This window comes from Pinus tabuliformis, chromosome Q (assembly GCF_031772625.1).
Source record: "Pinus tabuliformis cultivar Carrire ecotype Pingquan chromosome Q, CPIR1, whole genome shotgun sequence".
Taxonomy (NCBI): domain Eukaryota; kingdom Viridiplantae; phylum Streptophyta; class Pinopsida; order Pinales; family Pinaceae; genus Pinus; species Pinus tabuliformis.
In genome coordinates, this window is record NC_142296.1 from 1,359,822,472 (window position 1) to 1,359,838,160 (window position 15,689).

Below are 15,689 nucleotides of genomic sequence, written 5' to 3' on the forward strand. Positions count from 1 at the left end.
ATCCTCCACGAGGATTTTCCTAGGGGCTAAGGCAAAATTTAATCCTTTGCCCGGAACTTTAAAAACAGAAGGGGGGAAAACGAAACTGGAAAGATTTATAACCTTGTTACTAGAATGAGAAGAAAGGGAAAGATTATTAATACCAGAGGTCCTCACATTCTTATTATTTTTCATGTTAGAGGCGTTGGCATTAATCTTGTCCATACAGTTATTAAGCTTGAACCTGGGGACATTCTTGTTAGTTTTGATGTTGTCTCCCTGTTCACTTGCATCCCTATTAATGAGGCCATGGAGGTGATTAACCGCCTAACAGATCTTGATACGGCCAGGTTGGTTGAGATCTGTCTCACCTCCACCTTCTTTAGTTTTGAGGGAGAGTTCTTCGAGCAAACCTGTGGGGTTGCGATGGGCTCCCCCCTTTCCCCTGTCGTTGCTAATCTGTTTATGGAGGATTTTGAGTACAAGGCTCTGAACTATTCCCGCTTTTGCCAAAGCTGTGGAAAAGGTTTATGGATGATGTCAATGTCATCTGGTCTCATGGCCAGTTTGAGCTTGATCTCTTCTTTGATCATCTCAACAATCAATCCTTTGCCATTAAGTTCACTAAGGAGCAGGAAGTTGATGGATGCCTTCCATTCCTTGATATTCTTATTTCTAAGAATAGTGATGGTTCCCTCGCCCATCAAGTTTTTCGAAAGAAAACTCATACGGAGCAGTATCTTCATGCCAGTTCCCACCATTTCCCGGCTCAAAAGATGGGTGTTCTCAATACCCTTGCTACTCAGGCCCTAAGGATCTCAGACAAGAAGAGCTTTGAGAAAGAAAAATCCCATCTGCTTGATGTCTTTGTTGAGAATGGTTATAGTAGATACATGGGTGAGAGGGCTTTCCTTAAAGCTTCCAAGAATTCTCTGACTAAAAGGGAACCGAAGGAACGAATTCCAGGTGTCCATCTTCCGTATGTTCAGGGGGCCACTGATAGAATTGGAAGGATTCTCAGGAAGCATAGTATCCCTATGACTTTTAGGCCCCTGAACACCATTCGTATGTCCCTCAGATCGGTGAAGGATCCTATCGACCCTAAAGATATAAAAGGTGTTTATATGATCCCTTGTTCCTGTGGGACCCCCTATATTGGGGAGACTGGTCGCTCCATTAATCAAAGGATTAGCGAACATGCAGCGGACCTTAAGCATAGGAGAGCTAAGTCTTCCGCTTTAGCTAAACATGCTGAGAAAACCAATCATCATGTTTGTATTGAGGAGGCTAGTGTTATTGCTAAGGTTTCACATTTCCATCATCGTAAATTCAGGGAAGCGCTTGAGATTGAAAAGAGGCCAAGCAATCTCAATAGGGAGGATGGCTGGAAAATCAGTAGGTGCTGGGTCCCAGCACTCCCTTCCTAGTCGTTTTTCCGCCCTCCTCCTTAGGGTTTTTTTTTTTATATATTTATATTTATATCTTTATTTTATTTTATTTATATTTATATTTATATCTTTATTTTATTTTTATTTTTATTTATTTATTTTATTCTTTATATATATATAGAGAATAAAATAAATAAACTTTGACATCTTAAACGACCACGAGCCTGACTCCGATCATAGGCCTTTACTTATAACCCTCAATTTTGTCATGCATAGAGTTCCCATAGAAAATAATACTTACAACCAAAAGAACTTAATATTTGATAAAAATAAAAAGGACCTATTTCTAAATGAATTAAAAACTAACTTGCCTCCTTTATCTAGTATAGATAACATAGAAGACCTATATCATAATTTTACTAAAACCCTCTCATATTCTATTAAAAAGTTCTCAATTGAAGTCTCAAATAATAAAAGAAATAGCAAAACCAATCCTTGGTATGACAAAGATTGTAAGAATGCGAGGAGAACAATTAAGGAAGCTGCTGATGATTCTCTTAAAATGGACAAGATAAGAATATACAAAACCCTAATTAAAAGGAAAAAGAGACAGTACATTCGTCAAAGACAGGAGAATCTCTTACACCTCTCTAAGGTAGCTCCTAAAAAATTTTGGAGGCAGATTCTGACTAGGAAGACTAAGGATAATAATAAAATTGCTCTTCACGATTGGAATTCTTATCTTAAAAAGCTTTATGAATCTCCTAATGTCACGGATAATTTGGAAACCCTGCTCACAACGAAAGAAGTCTTCTCTTTAGAAGACATTAAGTTTGGGGTTAATCGCCTCGCGAATGGGAAAGCTAAGGACATTGAAGGTTACCAGGCAGAAATCTTAAAAATTGGAGGCCTTGTCCTCATCCCTCACATCCACAAGCTTTTCAATCAAGCTGTTAAGCAAGGGTTCCCTAAACCTTGGACTGAGAGCCTCATTATCCCTATTTTTAAAAGTGGAGATACAAATAACCCCTCTAATTATCGAACAATTATGATCAGCCCTCTCTTAGCCAAATTATATGGTAGTATTCTGGAAAAAAAGTTAAGCATATGGCTTGAAAGTGAAGATAAGCGGGCTAAAGGCCAAGCAGGTTTCAGAAGGCATCACTCAACAACAGACCACCTTGTTACGCTAAGGATCATTGCAGAGGAATGTCGTAATGATAAATCCAATTTATTCTGCTGCTTTGTAGACTTTAGAAAGGCTTTCGATACGGTTCCTAGATACAACCTTTGGAATAGGTTAGAAGAGCTAAAGGTTCCTCTTGAGTTAAGAGCTGTTGCTATAAGGCTATACGAGAATGTAATTGCCAAGCTAAAGAACAATGAGGGGTGGTCAAAAGATATTAAGTGTAACATCGGAGTGAAACAAGGTTGCCCCCTCTCCCCTACTCTATTTGGCATTTACATCGATAAGCTCGAAGGTTATTTAGAAGAAGCAGGATGCGGTGGCACAATCTTAGCTGGGATAGTCATTATCCTTCTTCTCTATGCTGACGATATTGTTCTTCTGGCAAGGTGCCCTTCTGATCTTGATAAGCAACTCAAGCTTCTTAAGGACTTCTGCTCTACCATGGGTATGACTGTTAACACAGACAAAACAAAAGTTATGATTATCAAATCTAAGAAGGACACTTGCGCTAATTTTACGTATGACAATAATAACTTGGAGGAAGTGTATTCTTACAAGTACCTAGGAATTGATATCCATCACAAGCTCAACTGGAACTATAGCATTGAGAAAAGGATCAATGGGGGATGGAAAGCTTATTTTGGTCTTGAAAATAATTGTAAAACAGCAAACCTCGTAATGTGGGATAAAAAGAAGTTCCTCTTTGAAACTTTAGTCACTCCTGTTATCTTATATGGCTGTGAAGTTTGGGGCTGCAGCATCTCCAGAGAATCATGGAGGAAGATTGAACAAATCCAGAAGCGTTTTATAACTTATAACCTGAAAATTAAAAGTAATACACCCTATCCTATTCTCCTTATAGAAGCAGGTCTTTCTTCTATTGAGAGCCTAGCTATGCTCAGGTTTCTGATGTACAAGCACAAGCTCAATAACATAGACAATCATAGACTTCCTAAGCTAGCCTCAAATTCCAGCCAAAATCACCTAAGGCTTAACCGAGGATGGCATAAGGACACAAGGGCCTGGTTAAACTATTGGGAGATCAATGAGAATGATGCTTTGCAAAACATAAATAACATTAAAGATATTGTCACTTCTAAGTTCAAAGAAAAATTGTGGTGTGAGAAAGATTTAGCGTCTAAAAGAAAATTAAGTTATTATAAGAAGGTCATAAACCCCACCCTTGAAGATCAAAAGTATCTCTCTATTCTAACTAGCTCAAAAAATAAAATTAATATAGCAAAGATTAGAACGAATTCTCATGAGCTCCATAGTGAGACTGGCCGCTGGGTAGTTCCTAAAACGCCATGGATGGAAAGGATCTGCCATATTTGTGAGAATAAGAGCATCGAGGATGAAAACCACTTCCTCTTAGAGTGCCCTGCATACAACCACATTAGATCTCAATTTCACAACCTTTGTTACAATACTGACCTTTCTAGCCTTTTACAATGCCAAAATTATAGTGAACTCGGGAGGCTTCTCTCCAAGCTTTTTGAGCATCGGAATAAAATCTTAAATCAAAATATATAATTTGTCTTTTTTAGGTCCGATAGATCATTATTTGGTCTCAGTGGACGTTAACAACCATCATCATCATCATCATATCTATATATATATATATATATATATATATATATATATATATTTTAAGAGTGTTAATTTTCTCATTTCTTATAATTTATAAAGTCCTTTGGTACTAACTTTCTTTTAATTTTAATAATTCTTCTAAATATTCACCCTTTTCAATTATTTTTATATATATTTTTTATTTATGCATATAATTTATTATAAGGTCCTTTACATAACTAATTTTCCAATTAAATTCTAATCAACTTATACTTTTTAATTAGTTTTCTAACTAACCTAACATCCTTTTGATATTACTTTATTTTATTCATGATATTATAATACCATGTAACTAATTAACTTATAATTTTTAATAATTCTTTTAAATAAAATTATTTTATATATTTATTGAGTTTATTCATATATTATAAAGTCCTTTATTTAACTTGATTTCCTTTAAATACTAATTAACTTATAAAAAAATTTATAATATTTTTTTTGAACTAAATACCCATTAAAATTTTAAATTTTATTTATTTATATATTGATCCCAGAGATTACTAATTAAATTAATAAAATAATTTTGACCCTGGTCCTAGAGTCAAACTAGCGTTGGAGGCTCTGCTCAGACTATTTAACTTGCTAGGCTGGATCTATTTCTTCAATTTGTCCTGACGATGAACCACACTAGTTGGTTCGAAACCACACTAGTTGGTTCGAAACGCGTCGACAAATGGTATTCCATGTGATTTTCGCCGAAAAATCTCTCACAAACTTGATATGGATCACGGAAGCCTGAACTCTATAAAAATTATACACCTTTCTTACACTTAATTGAGAGTGTAAGATTTTTTTTTTAATTATTCTATTTTTTAAGTTGTAAAAAAATTACGTTATTTTACATAGACATCTAAATATTTTAGTTATGGATGAGAGTAAGAGTGAAATATTTTTACCACATATCTTTTATAGTGTGTTGTAATATCAACAACGAAATGATTGAGCACGGCAAAAGTGAGATTACTAATATTTTATAATGTTTTTAATTAAATCCAAGTTATAGTTGTTAAACTTCAAAATTTGAGATGTCCTAGACGTTTTGATGGTGCTGAATCCATTTCCACCATCAAAAACACAATACAAACACTGTTTCTACAAGATTTTTTGAAATTTTTTCCCATATTACAACTACTTTTGGCTGTCTCGGCATTTCCTCCGCCTCGCTAGATGAATCCTTTATTTATTTGTTTAACACCACAGAAAATATTATTTTCACTAAGAAATGAAACTAAATATGAAGAGGAAACTTGTGTTTGGTTCTTCGGGACGAACGAATACGACGTAAGCAACTTCCCATACATATTTATATCCATATTATTCGCTTTTATTAAATATCTATGATGTCGACTCCAAAACTTATTCCTTTCTTTCTTTTAATTTTTATATTTATTTTTAATTACAAATATCTAAAGTTAAAAGAATATCAACTCTCTATATCATATCAATTTTATCTTGTTATCTCACCTTTAACTTTTAATTTATTTAGTAAAGATGTTCAACATTGATACCCTCATGGCTCATGGGTGATGTTTACTTAAATGTTATTGTTTTAAAATTATAAAATAATATAAATAAATTTTTTATTTTTTATTTTTAAATAATAATTTTTATTTGGTTGATTGGGTTAGGTGTATGTTTTAAAATTGTTTCTATTTGGTTAAGAGTTTGTTGTTGAAACAGGTTAATCACTCAAGACTCTAAGGTATTTGGCAGGAGTGAAAGTCTTTCCGCTAGGAATCATTAGTGAGTTATTTAAGGTGGCCGAGTGGTTTTCCTTAAATAACAGTGATAAGTCAACCTGCATTCTGTGGAGCTTAACCGCCAAAAATATATAATCACAACTGCTTTGAAAACTGATAAAATTTCCACTCAAAAAAATGCTTTGAAAACTGAGAAATTTTCCACTTATAAAAAAACGCTTTGAGAACTGATAAATTTTCCACTTATAAAAAAAACCCTCTCATTGAGTGATATTGCAAAAAATTTGTGAATCATGTCCATTCCCAGCCCTGTCTCCTCCAAAATTCCTTTTGCTGACATCCCTCGCTTCACCAAGAGTATTCTTCCGTTGATCCTATTGTTCGGCTCGTCATTAGTCCTGCTGGTACTGCTCATTAAGGATGTAAGGCGATCATGGAAGAGAAACACGCACTGGATTCCGGGGAAGCGTTTCTTCCTGGGCGCTCTGGTTCTACAGTTGCTAGGATCCTTGCAGTACCCCATCGTGAGTATTTCAGATGAACGGAAGCTGGAACCGGCAGTGGTGAATGAACTGTTCCAAATAATTCACAAGAACCGGGTCCTGCTTCTGGGCCCGAGGGTGTTATTGAGCGTTGTTATTGGAATAATCTTGCCCCAGGTCGCCAGTTCAAGAGCTCAGAATCAAAAGAGCGACATATGGGCCTTGTTTATCAGTGCCTTTAGCATAGTGGTTCATATAAAATACGAGAGTTATATCAGAATTCTCATCGAAGTCTTTGCATCAGATGGCGGGTCCTCAGTCTATCCTAATACATATACGAGAACCGTCCGTGAGTGTATTAATGGGTGCACAGAGGCATGGGAAATCATGGAGTTCGTGGACAACAAAGACCCCGGAGCCGCTCTGGTCAATAAAGAAGCCGACAGACTCTTCGACGGTCTTACAAAATCGCACATGTGGCTGGGGCTGTGCCTCACTGGCAAGGGCTAACCAGCCATATATTGTGTATTAAATGCTGGCCCATCTATGTATGTCAAGCAAGTCATGGGGGCGCATACATATCCATGGAACGGGACTCCGGCGGCCACCTTGCGTTTCCGGTGACGAACGCGGGACCCTTGCCGTCCGTCCAGCTACACTTCGTGCCTCATAATAAGCCGATATGAGACTGAAAAGAAATGGTACGTCATGGTACATCTACACTTGATTGATACAACTACCGCATTCCTCCCGCGTGTAATTTTAAAATTTGGGCATTCCTCCTCCCGCCTGTAATTTTTTGAATTTTTAAAAATTTCAAGAACTTGCTCTGGGCTTCTTCCTCCCGCGTCTAATCTTTTATTTTTTAAAAATTTGGTGAACCTGCTCTGCGTTTTCTTTGGCATCCCTGTTAGCATAGTTATCTTAGTGGCCAGGAGATCTCAAAAGATGGAGATGGTCCTTCTATTCAACAGGTTTGAGAACTCTTAATTTATACAATTCCTCCCTATTTACATAAAACGATGGTGCTAGTAACTCGCTCTGGATGGTATTTAACGCCCCCACCGTAATATAGACTCTTTATGAATATGCTTGGGCAACTAATATCTGAATCAGGAGATTTATCCTGCAGGGAGTATGATATTTCAGGCTCGAAATGAATAGTTGCGTTCTGGTTTGCTTTCTCTTCTGTCGAAGGATGAAATTCGTAAAACAAAATTTGTTCAGAGAATCGTTTCATTAAAGTAGGAAATCTTCTTATCAATATTGCATTATTAGATTTCAAACTCTTTTTTCACGATGATTTCATAATAAAGCGTACTTCATTGATTTGGTCTATTTGTTGCTCGCGAGGCGCAGCGATTTAAGTGGGTAGCACTTAAAGGGTAAAAGAGTTGAAGATTTTCTGGATTAGTTGTGCGAATGAGGTATTGGAAGCATAGCATTTGTATGAATTAATGAATTACAAATTCCAATATGTGTTGCAGGGTTTAGTTTGCTTAAATTGATACGCGTTTATGTGTTGTGCAGGTGCTCAAAAAAGAGAAAATTGGAAAGGCGTTGATATGTTCATGTTGGGTTGGTGTTTAGACTGATACAGGCATGTGTTTGAACAAGGGCCATCTTTTTTGGATTATCTAAGGAGCTAAAATGTCAGGGTTAATAGGAAATATTTTTTTGGATGATCTAAGGAGCCAAAATGTCAGGTTTAATAAGAAATCTTCTGGTGAGATTTTTTTTTAGAGAGCATGAGCCTTAATAGTCTTTAGATTTTGAAGTGCTCTGCTTCGTCTTAGACACAAATTCTGTAATTTCATGATAACGTGTGGTAATGGTTCTATGGAAATAATCGAAATTTTTGATGGTTTATTCGCTTCAGTTAAACTGCATCCGCTTCCGTGGATTTTCTGCCTTATAGATTTTTTACTTACTCTTTTCCAAAGAATTAATGAATTAATCGCTTTTTCCATTTAAATATCAAGTTAATATTTGTGACAGGATATTTTGGCTTTTTCACACCATATCATTAAAGTTTATCTCAATATTTATTTAATAATATTTTTCTATCAAAATCTTCTGCCAAAAATTCGTGAAGGATGTGTTTAGTTATAAATTTAAAATATAGTAAAATATATTTATAAATGAAAATATATTTTCCATCATTATTTTTGGTCGGGAATCAATGAGGTTATTTTAAATAAAATAGTAAAATATAATTAATATATAAAAATATTTATAATCGGTTGATTTTGTTATTTTAATGTATATAATTTAAACAGATTAATAATAAAAAAATAATTATTTTTATAAGTTATAAATTTAAATATGTGTAGTAATTTGAACATATTATTCAACATAAAATCATAAAATATAATTAATATATAAAAATGTTTATAACTTATTGATTTTGTTATCTTAATGTATATAATTTAAACGGTTTAATTTTATATATATATATATATATATATACACGTTATAGATTTAAATAGGTACATAAAAATTAAAAGATAATAATATTTTTATTACATTAAAAATAAAAAATTACATAATAATAATAATAATAATATTTTATTATCATTTAAATATGATTTAGTATATTTTAATTTGTTATATCATGTGGAGTTATTTTAATTATTTTTCAATTTCACACTATTTAAAAACTAATAACTAATGTGAAATAAAAACAATTGTTATTTACATCAGTTTACTTTTATAATATTTATTTAATATATAGTAATATATTTTATAAATATTAGTATGTTGTTGTATCTTTAACTCAAACATCTATTATTTAATTATTATTTTTTAAATATTTGTGTTTGTTATGGGGTGTTTAAAAAATATAATAAAAAAATTATTTTTTATTAATGATATATAAATTAAAAAGTAATGGAATATGATATTAAGATATTTATTATATTAAGATGAAGATTTCAACTTTAAATCTTTTAATTTAAAATAGTTAAATATTTTGTATATATAAGTTAAAAAAATTAACAATAACAATAATAATATAATTATATTTCATTTAAAATATTTGTCAAATTTTTACATACCAATTTTAATAATTTTATACTTTTAAAATTGTAATTTAATTTTAAAATATAAAATATTGGGCATTACTTCATCGAATTTTTGAAATATAAATTTTAATTCAAATTATTTTAAAAGAGAAAGGAAAAACAATTAACCAATATGATTTTAATACATTTTCAAATTATTATTTATTTATTTATTTGATAATACTTTTTCATTAAAATATAATGACTATTTTTTCCGTTTAAATTGAGGAAAATATTCAATCTTTATACACATTTAAGAATTTTCTAAGATTTGAGTATGATTGTTAATATTCACAAAATGAAAATCATGAAAATTAAATTAAAAAGGATCATTTATAATATTTAGGTATATAACAACCAACAATATTTTGAGGAATTTCAAATCTATTTTGGAATTCATAACACAAGTTCAACTAGAATTATGGCATGGGGAATAAGATTATTAGAGTTTGGAAAGTTTATTATAGATATCGAGGAAGTTTTGAAAAAGGATATAGTAGATTTAAAAAAAAAAAATCCAAATTAAAGGAAACATTTTATTCTACTCTCTTTATGGAAACAAATAATTTCCTCATTGAGAGCATGACTATTAAAAGGTAAAACCACATGGACAACAAGAGGCTTTCTAAAATAGCCTCAAAGTCTAGCCACAACTACTTTTAAATCAAGTGGGATGGTATAAGGAGGCATTATCTTGGTTAGACCATGGAGGTGTAAAGGAAGAGATCATTTGCACGTTTAAAAATAATATTAGAAATTATGGTGCCATGAGGAGTTAGAGATATTCACATTGTTAAAATTAAAAACAAATTTTCATGAGCTTAATTCTCAAAACCTTTGAGTAAATCCAAATTTGAAAATTTTTGTTATGCTTTTAACCTTTTTAAGGTTTTAATTATGCAAAACTAAGGTGATGTTGAAATGATTTTCGTGATGTATTTCAAGAATAGATACAAAATTGTAAATAATTTCAAGTAATATTTTACTTGATTAAATTTAAACCTAATTGCCGCACTTTCAATTTTTTTACCTTTTAATTCAACCAACACTATAACAATCTTGAAACACTTTTGCTTAAAGTTTTTGAAGCATAGAAACAAAATTCTAAAGAATTTCAAGTAAAAATTTACCTTCTTAAAGTTCCATAAACCATTTTTGGTCTTAATCATACTTTCCATCATATATATATTAGATTCATCTTAACTTGGATCTGTCAAACATTGTGAAGAATATAAATTTTTAATCGAGAATCATTTAATTTTATGTTGCTTATTAAGAAATTTCTCTAGCCTCAATATTTAATAGATTCTTAGTTAAATAGATTTAGGGTAATCTTTAATTATTTTAAATATTGTTACATACATTTTTAAAATAGTGGGAAAACCTATGAGAACTCAATTGTCAAACCAACATTGGGGACAACTATTATTGGCTGTTATCCACAAATGTAAGTTGGCTCATCATTGTTATTCAAGGAAAAGCATGTCACTTGTATGGTAAGGGGGCATGGTTTCACTCCTAAATGCCTCTAGGTCTTGGGTTTGTAACAGGTTTCCTTATATTCAAGGAAGACAAGCTCTTAGCCAAGAAAAGGAAAATTTAGGGCATGATCCAGGCTATAATGTTGTTACATCTGTAGTGATTTATTTATTTTTTATTTAATTTATATTTAATTTTAAAATATTTTCAATAAAAATTTATGGTACAACATATACCCTATAATAAAATATAAAACGCCTCACCACTCTTAATGCAATATCTTTTAATTTAAAAATATAACTTTTTTATGAAGAAACTATTATTATTATTTTGATTTCTCTCTACATTCAAAATATATCATTTATATTATAAATTAAAAAAAATGAAATACAATTTTTTTTAGCACTAAATTTTAATACAAATATGATTTTCCCTTTATATAATTTTTGAATTAATGTTATGGAACATAACTTTTCACATATTTTTCATAATTAAATTGATAATGATGATAAATATATAATTTATGTTATATATATGTATATATAAAATATAATTTCTTAGCATTAAATTTTAATACAAATATGATTTTCCATTTATATAATTTTTGAATTAATGTTATGACACATAACTTTTCACATATATTTCATAATTAAATTGATAATAATGATAATTATTGTTGATTAAAATTAAAATTGGTGCATTTGATTTTAAAAAAGGTAAAACTTACTTAGATTACCATAACATTTTAAATATTGAGAGGGTCAGTGGCATAATAGATATTTTAAATTGATTTCTAATATGGGTGTATGTAGGGCATTTTAAGAGGAAATGTCTTTCACCTCCAACACTCTTAGTGTCACAAAGATAAGAGGTTCTTCGATCACATGGTGTTTTCCAAAATTTTGTATGTAGCTCATTAGAGTTACTTCATATTTTATTAGTGTTGATTTTCCTCTTTGTGTTGGTGAGTACTAAAAGACACTTTTAATATTTTAGATTATAGTTGACCACCTCTTTGTAGTATATTTTAATTTTTTCTCCTTTTGTAACTCTTCATTCTATTTAAATTTAGATGTAATAATATTATTAATATCTCTTGTATCTTGTATGATGACAGTTTCCTCAATCCCCATTGATTAAACCAAGACTAGATGTCTTGATGCCATCCTCGCGTTAGCCATCAATGTTTATTCGAAAGTGATTTTAAGAAGCCCCTTGTCATGCATTTTGTTTATTTTGTTCTTCTACATTAAGTACCTAACCATGGTCATGCACTTAGTGGGGGAGAAGCTCATTTTTATGAGGTGGGTAGGATAAGGTGTATTGATTTTAATATTAATATTATAAGTTATAATCCCACACACAACTCATATGTATTGGATGCAGTATGAGACTCACAGGGAGTAAAATAACCTTCCCTATCTACTTCCAATAATTTTTTTGGGTAATTTTTTGCATTCGGTTTTAATGGTTTTCAACACACGGTTTTGGCTTTTAGAATTTTTGTAATGCATAGTGTTTCATCCCATTGTTTTGCAATTACAATTAAGGAACTACAATTTTATTTTAATATAGGATTAATAGATTGGGGGTTTATGGATGTTGCGAAGTATACACACCACAAAAATCTAAAATCTATTGATATACATATTGCATAGTAACATTGTATATAAATAACACATCGAAAAATCTTTAAGTATTTTCTTTTTTGTTTATGGATTTCCATGGTAAAATCTTAGTGTTAAATGTAACATCTCAGCTATACACAACATTATTAGTTTTTAGGATCTAAAGGTTATAACCTTTCAAACCATATTTATATCCAATAGAGCTACACTTCTCACCTTTATTATTAAGCTTATTCCTATTTTTCTTTGGAATGTATACATAAGCATCATAGCCAAATACCTTGTGTTGTTTAAGGGCTGGTTTCTTTCCAATTCATATATCACATGGATTTTTGTCATCCAATGTTGGTGAGAGTGATCAGCTTACTAGATAACATGCAATATCCATTGCCTCTACCCAAAATTCTTCTCCTAATGCTCATTTTTTCGATCAATGTCCTATTCATCCTTTCTACAACTCCATTATGTTGAGGTGCGTATGGAGTAGCTTTCTTCTTTTGTATATTGCACTTATTATATAATTCCTCAAATTAATCCTTCAAAATAATCTTCAAGTATCATTCCTCAACAACTCTGTTATCTTCTTTGCCTGATTATACACAAAAGCCTCAAACTCTTTAAATTTGTCAAATAGTTTATATTTCTTCCTAATGAAATGAATCCCTGTATTTCTAAAAAAATCATCTATAAGTGAGATATAATATATAGATTTACTCAATGATGGAACTGAAATAGGTCCAAACATGTCATTTTATACCAAATATAATATTATTTTTCCCTCATAGCACCACATTATAATCTTACATGATTCAACATCCTATATAGTGTTGTTAACATAAATAAAAATGCAGAGAGCATTTAGGCATATCTTTAACCATACCTTTACCATTGAGTACTCAAGGGCCTTTCTCTATGATATTTCCTAGTTTTTCCTTCTACAAACTCATTGTCAGGATCAATGAAACTATTGCACCAATCACTAATAACGTTTCCTAGCATCTCATATAGAGTTCCAATCTAAACTTTCCTCACCCACAACATTTTTCCTCGAACCATCCTATAGGTTTCCTTTTCAAACCCCATTTTTACACCTACATCATTCATCTTTCTTACATAAATCAAATTCTTGATTAATTATGGGTTGTGAAAAATACTAAGGAGTGTTCTAATCCTTCCATACATGAGATTCAACTTGACTTTTCTTCGCCTTATGATTTTGGTTGTTGAGTAATATCCTAGGAAAACATCACTGCCATCATACTTTTTATTGCCCCAAAATCACTCCCTATGAATAGTCACATGGAAAGATGCACCTAAGTTGACTAGCCATGTCTTATGATTTACATGCGTGGTTTAAGAATCCAAGTACACATCCTCTACTTGATCTAAAGAGGTTTTTACTTTTATAGGAGTATCATCAGTGCCCTTCCCTTTCTAAACAATTTTTGATCTATAATGTTTCTTGTAATGCCCTCTTTTCCACATCTCCAACCCACATCTACAAATTTTCCAATAGATATAGGTCTTCCTCTAGATTTCGATCTCCTACATAAGGAATTATTTTTATTCATATCCTTGGAGTGTCCTCTTCTATATAAGGCATGTGCATTCTGACTTTCTATGTTTTTCCATTTCACCTTTTCAAATATGAAGGATGAGACTATTTCATCAAAGTTTAAAATAGTTGCATTACTACCTATGACAACAACTAAAATATCCAACTAGTCTAGCAAAGAACACAACAAATCTATACACTTATTTTTATTTAAAATATTAATATCAATAGATAATAGTTGTCTTATTACAATATTGAAGATGTTCAAATGGTCTATCATTAAATCTTCATCCTTCATTCTCACGGAATAAAATGTATTTTCTGAGAAAAATTTATTCAATAGGAACACAAACTAATGCAAAGCCCCTAACTTATTCCACAATTCTTTCATTGTATCTTCTCCTGAAAAAATTAGTGATACTTAATTTGGGAGACATAACTACATTGTGCTCTTCACCCTCTGATCCAACTTAGTCCAGTGTTTCATCGACATCCCCATCGATGTAGTATCCAAATATCCATTGATCTCTATCGAGGTATCTTCCATATTGAGCTGCCTATTATATTAACTTTGAGGTATAAAATGGACTTCCTAAAGAATATAATAAAGTAATAGTAAATATTATAAAATAAGAGTTATGTGTTTTTAAAGGAAGACAAATAATTTTTTGTGTGTGGTATTTTTGTCTTATTTTCTTATACATTTACTTAAATTTCAAGTGTTGGAACTATTTGGATGTATAGTTAAATTATGTATCCAATGGGTGCCCATTGTATATACTTTTGAGTAGATCCATATAGATTTTTTTTTTGTAAGCTAATACTTTGTATTATAAAAAAATCATAATTACGTTGTTGTAGCAACTATAACACATGGATTCCAGATACCAACAAAATTATTTCCTAACATAATCCATGGCCCCAAAACTCAAAATTATAACTAAATCCAAATAAAAATAGAGAATACTAAAAGATATATTATTTGGCTATCCAAAAAAAAAACTAGATATACATAACAAAAAAACTAAAAGAAATGACAGACAGAACGAGTCACCAGAATCTAAAGATGAGATAGTAGCTAGAGCTCTAACACTTGATCTTGGAGGTTCATCATTATCAGATTCACTATAGAAGTGTCCATCCACATGGGCGAGCGTTGCATCCAATTTATCCATGGTGAACCATTTGTTCCTCAACATTCTCTTAATTTCTTCCAAGGTGGTGAAGACATTGTGCCCCAGCAGAGTTTTCATATGCATTTGTAAAGCCACTGAGTTCAAATACTGCTGTCTTCCCCTAGTCTGTTTAGGGTATGAAATCTAAGTAGACACTTCGTCCATGATTTCAGAATCAAAATAGGATTTCCTCTCCAACCCAGTTTCAATGTCCAACTTACGTATTTCTCTTCTTGCTTCTGGTGGCACTACATATATGTAGTAGAAAAATATTGAGCGAAGAGCCTCACCCTCTGATATCCCTGCAGACTACTACCTCCCCCCGGAGACAATGCATAAGCTGCGTGGGAAGCATGGTAGCAATAGAGGGAGTGCACCTGTGGAAGCTACTAAATCTTCCTCTACCTATAAAGAAACAAAAAA

General features: G+C 31.7%; 1 long non-coding RNA gene across 1 annotated transcript; it reads left to right on the plus strand.

Moving 5' to 3' along the window:
- Window positions 1-7,234: 7,234 nt before the first annotated feature.
- LOC149224971 (uncharacterized) lies at window positions 7,235-8,156 on the plus strand. Its single transcript, XR_016249115.1, has 3 exons — window positions 7,235-7,341; window positions 7,500-7,794; window positions 7,898-8,156. It is a non-coding gene; the product is annotated as an uncharacterized LOC149224971 (long non-coding RNA).
- The last annotated feature ends 7,533 nt before the right edge of the window (window positions 8,157-15,689 follow it).